Source organism: Heterocephalus glaber, unplaced genomic scaffold (assembly GCF_053883595.1).
Source record: "Heterocephalus glaber isolate CG9 unplaced genomic scaffold, H.glaber_assembly_v1.0 deba00001509, whole genome shotgun sequence".
Classification (NCBI taxonomy): domain Eukaryota; kingdom Metazoa; phylum Chordata; class Mammalia; order Rodentia; family Bathyergidae; genus Heterocephalus; species Heterocephalus glaber.
In genome coordinates this window covers 26940152-26950630 of record NW_028258325.1, presented here as the reverse complement: position 1 = coordinate 26950630, position 10479 = coordinate 26940152, and the positions used below count along the sequence as shown (strand labels likewise).

Here is a 10479-nt window from a genome sequence, read left to right as displayed (position 1 = left end):
AATCTTCTTATTTTAAGATTCAAAATTCTATTCTTGAAAACAATATGAACTCTCCAAAATAAATGGTTCATGACTAAAATAAAAGGTGAATTTATCTGTCTCTTTCACACAAAGGATTTTTTTGGTTAGTGAATAAATAATTCTGATGGTTGATTATAATTTGGGTATGTCACTTCAAAATTAATTCAGTTTCATGATTATATCTAAGGCAAATCAGTATTAAAGGCCATACAAATGTATTTTTGACAATTAAAAAATATAATCTGTGGAATCCATAGACATTAACCTATTACATTTCCATAGTAACACACCTAATTAAAATAAGTGTTTTATTGCTTATGTATTTATTTATTTATTTTAATGCAAAGTACGATATACTTTGCTTTCCCATTTAAGAATTGTAATTTTAATTTAGTAGTTAAAATGTGTCTATATATTCAAGTTTCTTTGCTAATATGATCTGCAGATAGAGAAAAGGTGTTTTTAACTGAAAACTTTGTGAGATTAGGAAAACAATTTGAAAACCTTGACAAATTGAAGCTAAGACATTATTTTTGGTTATTTTCATTAATCTTTTAGTAATATTGAAACCTGTTAAGGATTCCTACAAAATGACATCTGAATGGATGATTTCTCTGTTTCTTTGGTTTTTTCTTTTTTTTCTGGTTTGTAGATTTATCTCAGCTATATGTAATTATGGACACTATGAGGATTTATGGTGTAATGTTAATATAAAATATCTTTGAGGGATATTTTAAATTTTAATTTCCTATTGTTAAGTTTCTTCCTTGTTATTGCATGATGCTATGGTTCATTTGCATGTTGTATGACTCTCCATTGTGGGAATCAGCCACAGTGTGCATAGCCACTGTCTTGGGGCTGGACCCTCGGTATCCTTGAAGATTGTTTTGTTATGACTAGTGTTGCCTTAAAGTAGAAATGGTCCATCATAAAGCATAAGTAAAACTAGTTCTGAAGTGATTGTACTACAATACACCTTTTGAGTTCACATCCTTTCTAATGCTTATTATTGTTAGACTTAATTTTTATTGCATGGGATTTTTTGTCGAATGAGTGTAAAACAAAATTTCAAATAAGTTTTAGCAACATTTCACAAATAACTTAATAAGGCTGAACAGGTAACTCATGTGTATATTGCACATAACTCTTTTTCTGTGAAATTTTACTCACAATTTGAAATATAAAAGACTATTTCTAAATTTATATTTTCTACATAGGTTAACCATTAAATTGACATTGACTTTACCTGCCTATATTAGTAAATATACTTACAACTTATGTCACACTGCCACATAAGGAAATTTACATATATGCCATATAATTTTATGTTATTAATAATACTATAATAATTTTAACAAAACAGATTATTTCATATAGTTACTTAACATTGTTTCCATAGATGATTATCAGAATTTAGATAATGAAGTTAGAACTGTCTTTATTTCTAAATTTCATAATATGAGGTCATTTTACCTCACTAATATGCTAGTAACTAATCATTGTACTTCAGAATAACATAAGTTATCTGTCCTGTATTTACCAAACTAAGTAGCAACTTCTTTTTCTTGCATTTATTTTAACATTACAGAGATCCAGAATAAATTTTCTCAAATATTTACTCCATTAATCTTTACTTTGAAATACAAATAGCACATATATGTGAATTAATGTAGTATTTAGAAAAATGAGTTTATAAATATGCAAATATAATGGGTTTGTTGTGTAACACAGCACTGTGCGAATATGCCATAGTGCACTTTCTGTGATCTTGTGATTCTGAATTTGTATGCACATATTCATCAGTAAGTCAATTATAATTTCCTTCTATGTGTTTTTTACTATGATTGATTGAATAAACTGAGCTTTTTTCCACTTCATAGATTCTGGAACCTTCAATTTATTAGGACACAAGTGCTGTGACACATAGAATTGATCACAGCACTTTTTTGCAATCTAAAACACATTAGTAATCACAAGTTCCTCTTTTATATTATACTTAATTTTTTATATTGAACCTAATTTATTCAATTATTTAATAAATTATTTTTATCATTTGACTAATATACATCAATGTGTTAAACACTGAATATATTTGAAAAAAATAATTTCACCTATTTTCGTAGAGCATAGTTTAATAAATAATATTCTTAAATATATTTTAAAGGTATCCTTCCTTACAACTCATGCAAATATAACACACACTGTCTATATTATTTTATTCATCTAATTAAAGAAACAAGAAAGATTAAAATTAATTCCAAAAGTCTTTGAGAAACTTGAATATTTATAAGATGATCAGATTTGTGTGTGCAACAATACAACATTTGTTGTCATCCAAATGGATGAAAAAATATTGATTTCTGGAGGTGTTTGTTTACTTAATCAAAATTATTTTTATTCATACTAGCCAAAAATCTAGAAGTTATATTTCCTATGAAACTGCCAAACAGCCTACCCAAGAGAAATAAAGTCCAGGATTATACTGCCAGTACAATCAGGAATGCCTTTTGCCTAATTTCAAGTGCCAGATCAATTTTCTAATAGTTTTTTTTTTTTTTTTTTTTTTTTGGTACCAGAGTTAGAACTTGGGTCCTTGCACTTGCGCAGCAGGCAACGAAACCACTGAGCTAAATCCCCAGCCCTTCTAATAATATTAATAAGTGACAAGATAATTGTAGGCAAGAAGGTTAACTACAATTAATGTACCTATGATGACAGTCTAAATTTTGGGGGACTTTTAAAAGAGAAAAGTCACAGTTATTCTTAAGCCTAAATTAATGATTATTTATTGAAAGGCAAAGTGATTTACTGTTGGATAAGCAGCCTAAATGGTCAGAGTGGGCAGGAGGAAAATTCGATTGTCCTGGACTCTACGAAGGATAACTAATTCTTTCCATGAGAGAAGCTATGAGCCAGTGTAAAATGCAGTAACACCCCAGAAGCTCTCACTAATGTATTAAGTGCAAATACAAAGCTACGCGATCAGCTTTGCTATGATTCACTGCCCCTTTATTTGTCTTCCACTCTTTTGAAAACATCATCTCATTGTCAAACTTAAGAGGCGCAGTGATTTACACTTGAGTCTGTTTGACACAGAAAGTTTTGTTCCTGACTTCGATAAAAGTTTAGAAGCCATCTGTAGATTGAACACTGCCAAAGATTATAAATCAAGAAATAAATAGCCATCTATTTGGGATGTTGATATTGTGCTTCAGGATGACTTCGGAAATATTCCTTAAATCTACTTCCTTCAATCCTAAGGCTTTATTAAACTATGATCCAAGTACCAGAAGCTTTTGCTCTGAACTCACTCAGAGGCATCTCACCTGCCATTCATCCCCAGATTATCACCAAGAGAGAGAAAAACAAGGAAAAGAAGAGGGAGAGAGACTGGACCAAGATCCAAGGAGCCAAGAAGATAAAATTGTTGACAACATGTCAAGGTAATAAAGTCTTTCAAAAATGTGTAGCTATTTCCATAGAAAACTGTGCTGTGGCAAACCATCTTTACTGTTCTGGGAGAACAAAGACAGATATAAGTATATGAAATATTAATGTAAATAATACAAACAACAAGTTAATATATTATAACAATAACATTTTGAAATGTTTAATTCAATTATTAATTTCTTCTCTATCACACTGTGTATAGTTGTTCTTAATACTGGTTTTTCTAAGAAAATATGTGGGAGGAAGTTCAGTATATATATATATATATATATATATGTATAATTTATTTATTTATTTATGTATGTAAAGAAAATGGCAGCTCTCAGTTAAAGATTCAGCAGTGTGTGATTTTTAATTTTTTGTTAAAACTTCTGACAATGAATTATTGACTGAAGAGTGCAGGGTTTTTTGTATTTCTAACTTACATCTAGATATTGGAAATATCTAACTCTTGAATGTCATCAGAATGAAAAAACAGATGGATATATCACTTGTTATTAGATGTCATGACTTTAAAGAGGGTAAACACAAGTGCTTTCTGATAAACCTTCTTCCCTCCACCCAGTGCACTTCCATAACAATTCTACTGTTATCTAACTCTGGAATTTGTCCCATTTTTTCCAGTTGTATTTATAAAATCACCTCTACATTTGCAGATTGGCTCTTTTCCGAGACCTTGTAATTGATGATCCTATCTTTGTATTTAATGTTAAGTACAGCTTGTAGGTGCCCCTGATAGAACTATTCAAAAAATCAGATGGGACTTTGGAAGCAGATTAAACATTATCTTTAATTAATGAATCCATTTAAAGAAAAGAAAATACAAAGCTACAATATCTTCATATGCTAGACACAGGAAACTTGACATTTGCATTGAAATACCTTCACTTTGTCTTTTACAGAATAATGCATTTTTTTAATCTTTTAAATTAGGCAATGTATAATGTTCATTGAAGAAAGAAATTATATCACTGTGAAAGACATGCTTAAAGACAGGCTACAGAATTTTGAGTTTAGGAAAAAACATTTTTTAATGTGGGTCAAAACCAGTTCACTAAAAATCTCTTTGTTTCGCTTTCTAATGAAAAACTCAGCAAATAATATTTTTTTTAATATTCAAATAGTTGGAATTACCACTGTGAATTCCTTCTTCAGGCATGCTATTTTTTTTTTTTTTCTCTTTCTAGTACTGGTCATTGAAACCAGGGCCTTGGCAGTGGACTACAACCCGAGCTCTTTCTTTACTTTTTCATTTTGAGAGAATTTTCTTTTAAGTAACAAAACTTCCCAGTCTAGTCTGAAACTTGTAATCCTCTTGCCTTAATTTCCAAAAGTTCTAAAATTTCAGATACCCCATCATGCCCTGTTAGGCATACTTTATAAAAATGTGTATTATATTACTTTTCAAGAGTTATAAATTTTAGGTTTGGGATTTTGAATTATAACAACTCAAAGACTTAAGGCTGTTACACTTCTACTATGAAAGATTTTTTATTTCCAGGTTAAACTACTATAATTACTAACATGCATAAAATATTTTTATATACATAACATTATTTAATGTGTTTAAATCTCTCTCTTTGGTAAATATAAGTAGTTATTATATATGGAAATATTCATGTGAAAATTGTATATATAGCATCTTTGCAAAAGTTTGGCAGATATTAAAATGTCTTAAATTATTTTCAAAGATATAAAGATCTAAAATTGCTAAAATGCAATTTCTCTTGTGATCTTGGCACATAATTTGTTAGCATGTCTTTCTCTAGGAAAGTTGGAATTAGTCTTTGTAATCATTAACCCAATTTGCTGCTTAACTGGCAGTAAATATCCAGAGGTCATAGCTTTTAGCATAACTTTGAAAATAAATGAAAAAAGTAACTGAATAAAATCATTATTAATGATGGAAAAGAAACACAGAAGATCAGCCTCATAATATTTTAAAGGTAACTCTTCTCTCTTCAAAGCTGTAATGGCACAGAGGTAAAAGCTGTGTGAGGTAGGTCAGGTATATCTAATTTAAACTTTGTATTTCTGACTAACAGCTATCTGTGTATATGACAGTATCTGGTTTTGGTTTGCCATTGATACAAATTGGCTAATAATTGGTATCAATTCAAAAAACTCCATAATATTTATTTTTACTTAAAATAGGCTTAATTTTTAAATTTCTCCACATGTCAAACATTATGTGATTTTCATACAATTAAAAATATGTATCTAATATATGATTTTTCAGATAAATTTAAAAATACAGAAAAACAAAGAAAAAATAAAATTTTGACAGGTGGAGCAGATTATTAATAATTATGATGATTTTGAAAAATATTTTGTATTATTCCTTTATATGCTACCATATAGTTGTCTTTGAAATTTGTCCTTTGAAAATATAAATTCATACATTTTGTCACTCCTTGCCTTGAGAGAGAACACAGACTTATATGCCTTAAAACAGTGAATTTATTACATATAAATTATGACAAATAATTAAGAGTACCTAATAACAGGTTAATACAATCATCAACATGAATATGCATTTATTTCAAATTGAGTTTTATTACTCTTTGCAAACTATTGTGTCATTAACCATTACATGGTCACCTGGTTGTTTTTATTTACTTGCTAGTATTTAAATCAGTAAAATATCAATAAAATGATTTGATGGAAATCATGTGTCTATATCACATTTTAGAGATTTCAAAGAAAATTTGTAATTTTTTTACACTGAACCAATTTGACTTTTTGAGGGTAATGCGATTTTTCAATGAATGTATACAGAAGCATAAAAAGTATTTATTGTCTATTTTTTTACTTGACGTATTTTATTTAATATTAAATATAGGCATTCTGATAGGTTCTATATCCAACATGGTCAGAAGTTGTGCTGTTATTCACATCTTGACTGTCCCCCAAAAGTTCATGTGTTAAAGATTGGTCCCTAAGAAGAGGCTAGTGAGAGGTGGTGAAACCTTTGAGACAGAAGGCCTTGTAGGCAGTTCCTAAATCATTGAGAGCGTGCCCTTCAAGATAACTGTATGACCCTGGACTCCTCCTCACTGTCTTTCTATTTTTGTTCTGATTCAGTCATGTGGTGAGCAGTTTGCTTGACCATACTCTGTCCATGCTGTACTACCTCTCCACAGGCTGAGGAAAAGCTGGGCCAATTGAACAAGGACCAAAGCCTCCTAAACTGTGAGTGAAAATAAACCCTTTCTCTTTTTTAAGTTGATTATTACAAGTTTTTTGTTAAAGTACCAGAAAGCTGATTAACACAACCAGTATATTCATTAGAAAATACAATTCAAAGATGTTTTATAGACAGTGGCTTATACCACTGATGTTATTAATAGTTCATTGGATAGAAAGACTGAATATAATAATTTTATGCTAGTAGCTCAAAAATTTCATTAAAAACTAAATGTTATTTTGCCTTTATTTATTTTAGCATAGTTTTTTTTTCCTCCTCAGTGAACATCATTTCAGATCTATAGCATGGATGTTACATATACATTTCTAAGAAACATTCCTGCTTTCAAATCAGAAATAAAATTGAAAGAATTAGCAGCAACACACAAAAACAAAAACAAGACAGCTTTCTTCTTCTAGCACTCTATTTTGTATGACAAGAAAGAAAAAAAATTATTATAGTCTCAAAGCAAAATTCTACTCATGTCTCAGTAGCTACCACATAATCACAGGCCAAACTTAGTTACATGGAAAGATAAGAATGACAAATATATTTGATTACAGTTTCATATGGAGATATGAAATTATAAGCCAGTTTAGTTGCTTCTTAGTAAGAAGAGTGAAGTTGAGCAGCTGTTAATTTAAACAAGTTCTGTATATCTAGATAAGTCTACCCTAAACCAGGTGTATGTCCTTCATTCAATTAACTTCCAACAAATAAATATAAAGTATCTACTTTATCACATATAAATACTGCTAGTCAAAAACTTCAAAATATAATTTTTAAGTTTTATTGGTACATTTTAGGTATACAATATAATGACATTCATCATTGGAAATTTGTACTTTGATATAATATGTCTTGGTTCTTTTGTTTTCCCCATTCCCTTGCCCTCCCTTCAAACCCCCACCCCTCTCTATTTACAAAGACTTTGTTTTCATTTTTTTCTTTATCTCATATTAATTCTATTCTCTTCTTTCCTTTGCCCAAACCCTCCCACTTTCCCTTTGGACATTTTCTTCCTATTTCACATTATCTATTATACTTAAAATTTAATTTTGAACCAAACAGAAAAGCTTCTGCCAAAATGAAAAGTAGGAAGCTTTTAATACAGCACAAATAAATAGCAAACACTGCATAGTAAGAAGATTAAGTGGTATCTCACGTAGAAGAATCTCTTCCCACAATATGGGAAGTCTAATCTTAGACCTGAAAATAAGTAGAAGTTAGAGAGCTTGGGATTTCTGTGCCAAATTCCTAGCACTTTTGAAGACACAGACAACCCTCCACCATCCTGGAACTCAGTTTGAGTTTGTTTGCAGTGAGCACAAGAATAAATGATTGTGTGTGTGTGTGCACACGCGCGTGTGTGTATTATAGGTATGACATGCCTGTATATGAATTGGAGCATGGATGTCAGAATAGAGGATGGAGAAGTGAGCAGTGATTAAATTTACAAGGCAGTGTAAGTTATACAAAATAATTTAGACTATTCTGCAAACAGTGAAGCCTGTACAGAGTTAAAACAGAGGAACTCAATGTTCAGCTTTGCATTTTAGGAAGCTCTTACTGGTCCCACAAAGGATAGTGATTCATAGTTGAGCAGGGAGTTAGAATGGAAGACTAGTTAATCAGCCATTAAAATAATGATACTAGTAACATTGACTGAGAGAGGTAATGTAGAAATGAGCATATTAATAGGGCCAAAGAATATGTGCTCGCTATTTCTGTTGGATATTCAGGAGGAAAGAAGCAATAAGAAGTCGAATCTAGATTCAAATGTAAAGTGTATTGTTTTAGTTGGAGATTTAGATTTGGGGATAATCTGTATACAAAATACAACGGAATTCAAGAGGAGGTGAGAGTACTCAGAGTTAAGTTGAGAGTAAGAGGAGAGAGATTAAATTAGAACTCAGAGGACTGACAACATGTAAGAAGCACTACCAAGAAACTCATTCATCATTTCTCTTGACTATAATGTACTAAAATATGACAGAAAGCAAGCTCTTGGATAATCACACTATCCTTTGTCAAAATGAAATTGAATGAGGGAGATAAATTGACATATTTTGAGGCCAAGTGACAGTGATTAAGTACTGACCATTGACTGAAATCCTTGATCCAATTACTTACTGTATGCAGGGGTACAGTGACCTTTTGAATGAGACTACAGTAGATGGCCTACATTTGAAAGCTTTCTTTTCCTAAAACTTAAGAGGAATAAATGAGTTTAATATATATATTTTAAATGTAGAATATTTTTGCTATCAGATAAAATAACTTCTGATAAAGAACTTGAATTTCTGTAATTTCAAATGTCTCTCTAAATTAATCAGATGTTCATATTCTGATCCGTCAGAGATTGATCACTTGAATGTGCAAATTATCTACCTGATTTTTTTCTGAGAAGGAAATTTATCTTATTTTTATTAGATCTTCTTTTCTCCTTTCAGCAGGTACTTACTATTCCAGATAATGTGCTTGATTTCAGAAGTGAACAGATGGATTATAAATGTTTCACTTGTTTATATTTACTGCCCAGTTAAGGAAGCATATATGTGTACAAGCTAAATTAAAATGAATTGTGCAAAATTCTATAATACAGGTATGGGACATTATTTTATTGAAAGCATAAATTTCTTGAGAGTAAAGATCATTCTACTCATCATTGTATATTGAGTAATAAGCACAATGTGAAAACACTTAATATTCAGCAATATGATTATAACCCCTCTGTTTAAATAAGTATTTAATTCAGTTTAAAGAATACACATAAAATGACAACATAAAACAAAATAAGCCAATAGAAGAGTGAAAGAAGGGACATATAATGAGGATAGGAATGAGACTAGTTTTCAAAACTTTAATGGTATTTCACACTTGATTTCACTCTAAATAAACAAAAGGATTGTTGGTGCAGAGAATTACATTATTAATTGAGTAGTGGCGTTTGAGAAATTATTTGCAGAAGGAATAGAAGTTTTCCAGTTGGAAAAGGCATAATAGGTAGGAGATCTGGGCAGATTTTGGTGACTAGACTGAAAACAAACCTGTAATTTCAGCACTCTGGGAGGCTGAGGCAGGACAAACAGAAGTTCAAATCCTACCTGGATAACTTAGGAAGACTGTGTCTCAAAATAAAATATTAAAAAGTCATGAGGTTGTAGCTCAATGTGAAGTCCCTGGGTTCAGTCCTCAGCACTAAAAAAAAAATGCTTTAGGTTCAGATTAGGAACAGATTGGAAAGATTACCAATACTTGGAAGATTAATTGGACATTGTTATGACACAAAACCATATTTTGAAATCCTGCCTCTCCACACTTCAAATTTCACTACGGGGGAGAGAGCAGCTATCACAAATTTGTTTCATATAGATGTTGCTTCAGTGCTCCTTTCCAGGACCATGCTAATATTTTTTGAACCCAGTTCTAGCCTGTCACCTTTGCCTAGTTAAAACTTCCCTTCCCTGGGTGGTTATTTTCAATACATTCTACTCCTTTCTCATCCCACAGGCCCCAAACCCAATGTATCCCACAGCTATCAACCACAATAAAACTTAATGAGTTACACAAGTCCTGTAAGGAAATTGTTCCTTAAGTGTTTGCTTTAAATTAGCCAATTCAAGATTCCCAAAGGAAAACATAAAGAATAATTCTCTAAAGGCATAGTTCCTCAGGTCCTCCTGTCTGCTCCCCTCTCCCTATCTCCTCCCCTCCCCTCCCTTCTCCTCTGCTCTCCTCTATTTCCTCCTTCTCATCCCTTCTTGCCTGAAGAGTTTAATAAGAGGAGGGGTAGCTTTATAATGCAATAGCATTACTAC

The 10479-nt window shown here is 31.2% G+C and overlaps 1 long non-coding RNA gene across 11 annotated transcripts in view; it reads left to right on the top strand.

Annotated features, from left to right (window-relative positions):
• Positions 1–5298: 5298 nt before the first annotated feature.
• The window catches only part of LOC106007952 (uncharacterized), a 192040-nt gene continuing 186859 nt past the window's right edge, over positions 5299–10479 (top strand). For 9 of the 11 annotated variants that reach the window (XR_015441319.1, XR_015441322.1, XR_015441318.1 and 6 more), the window contains exons 1-2: positions 5299–5417; positions 6556–6663. This is a non-coding gene — a long non-coding RNA (uncharacterized LOC106007952). Of the gene's footprint in view, positions 5471–6555; positions 6664–10479 lie in introns of all 11 variants that reach the window. The other 2 variants (XR_015441321.1, XR_015441315.1) reach the window with 1 other exon arrangement.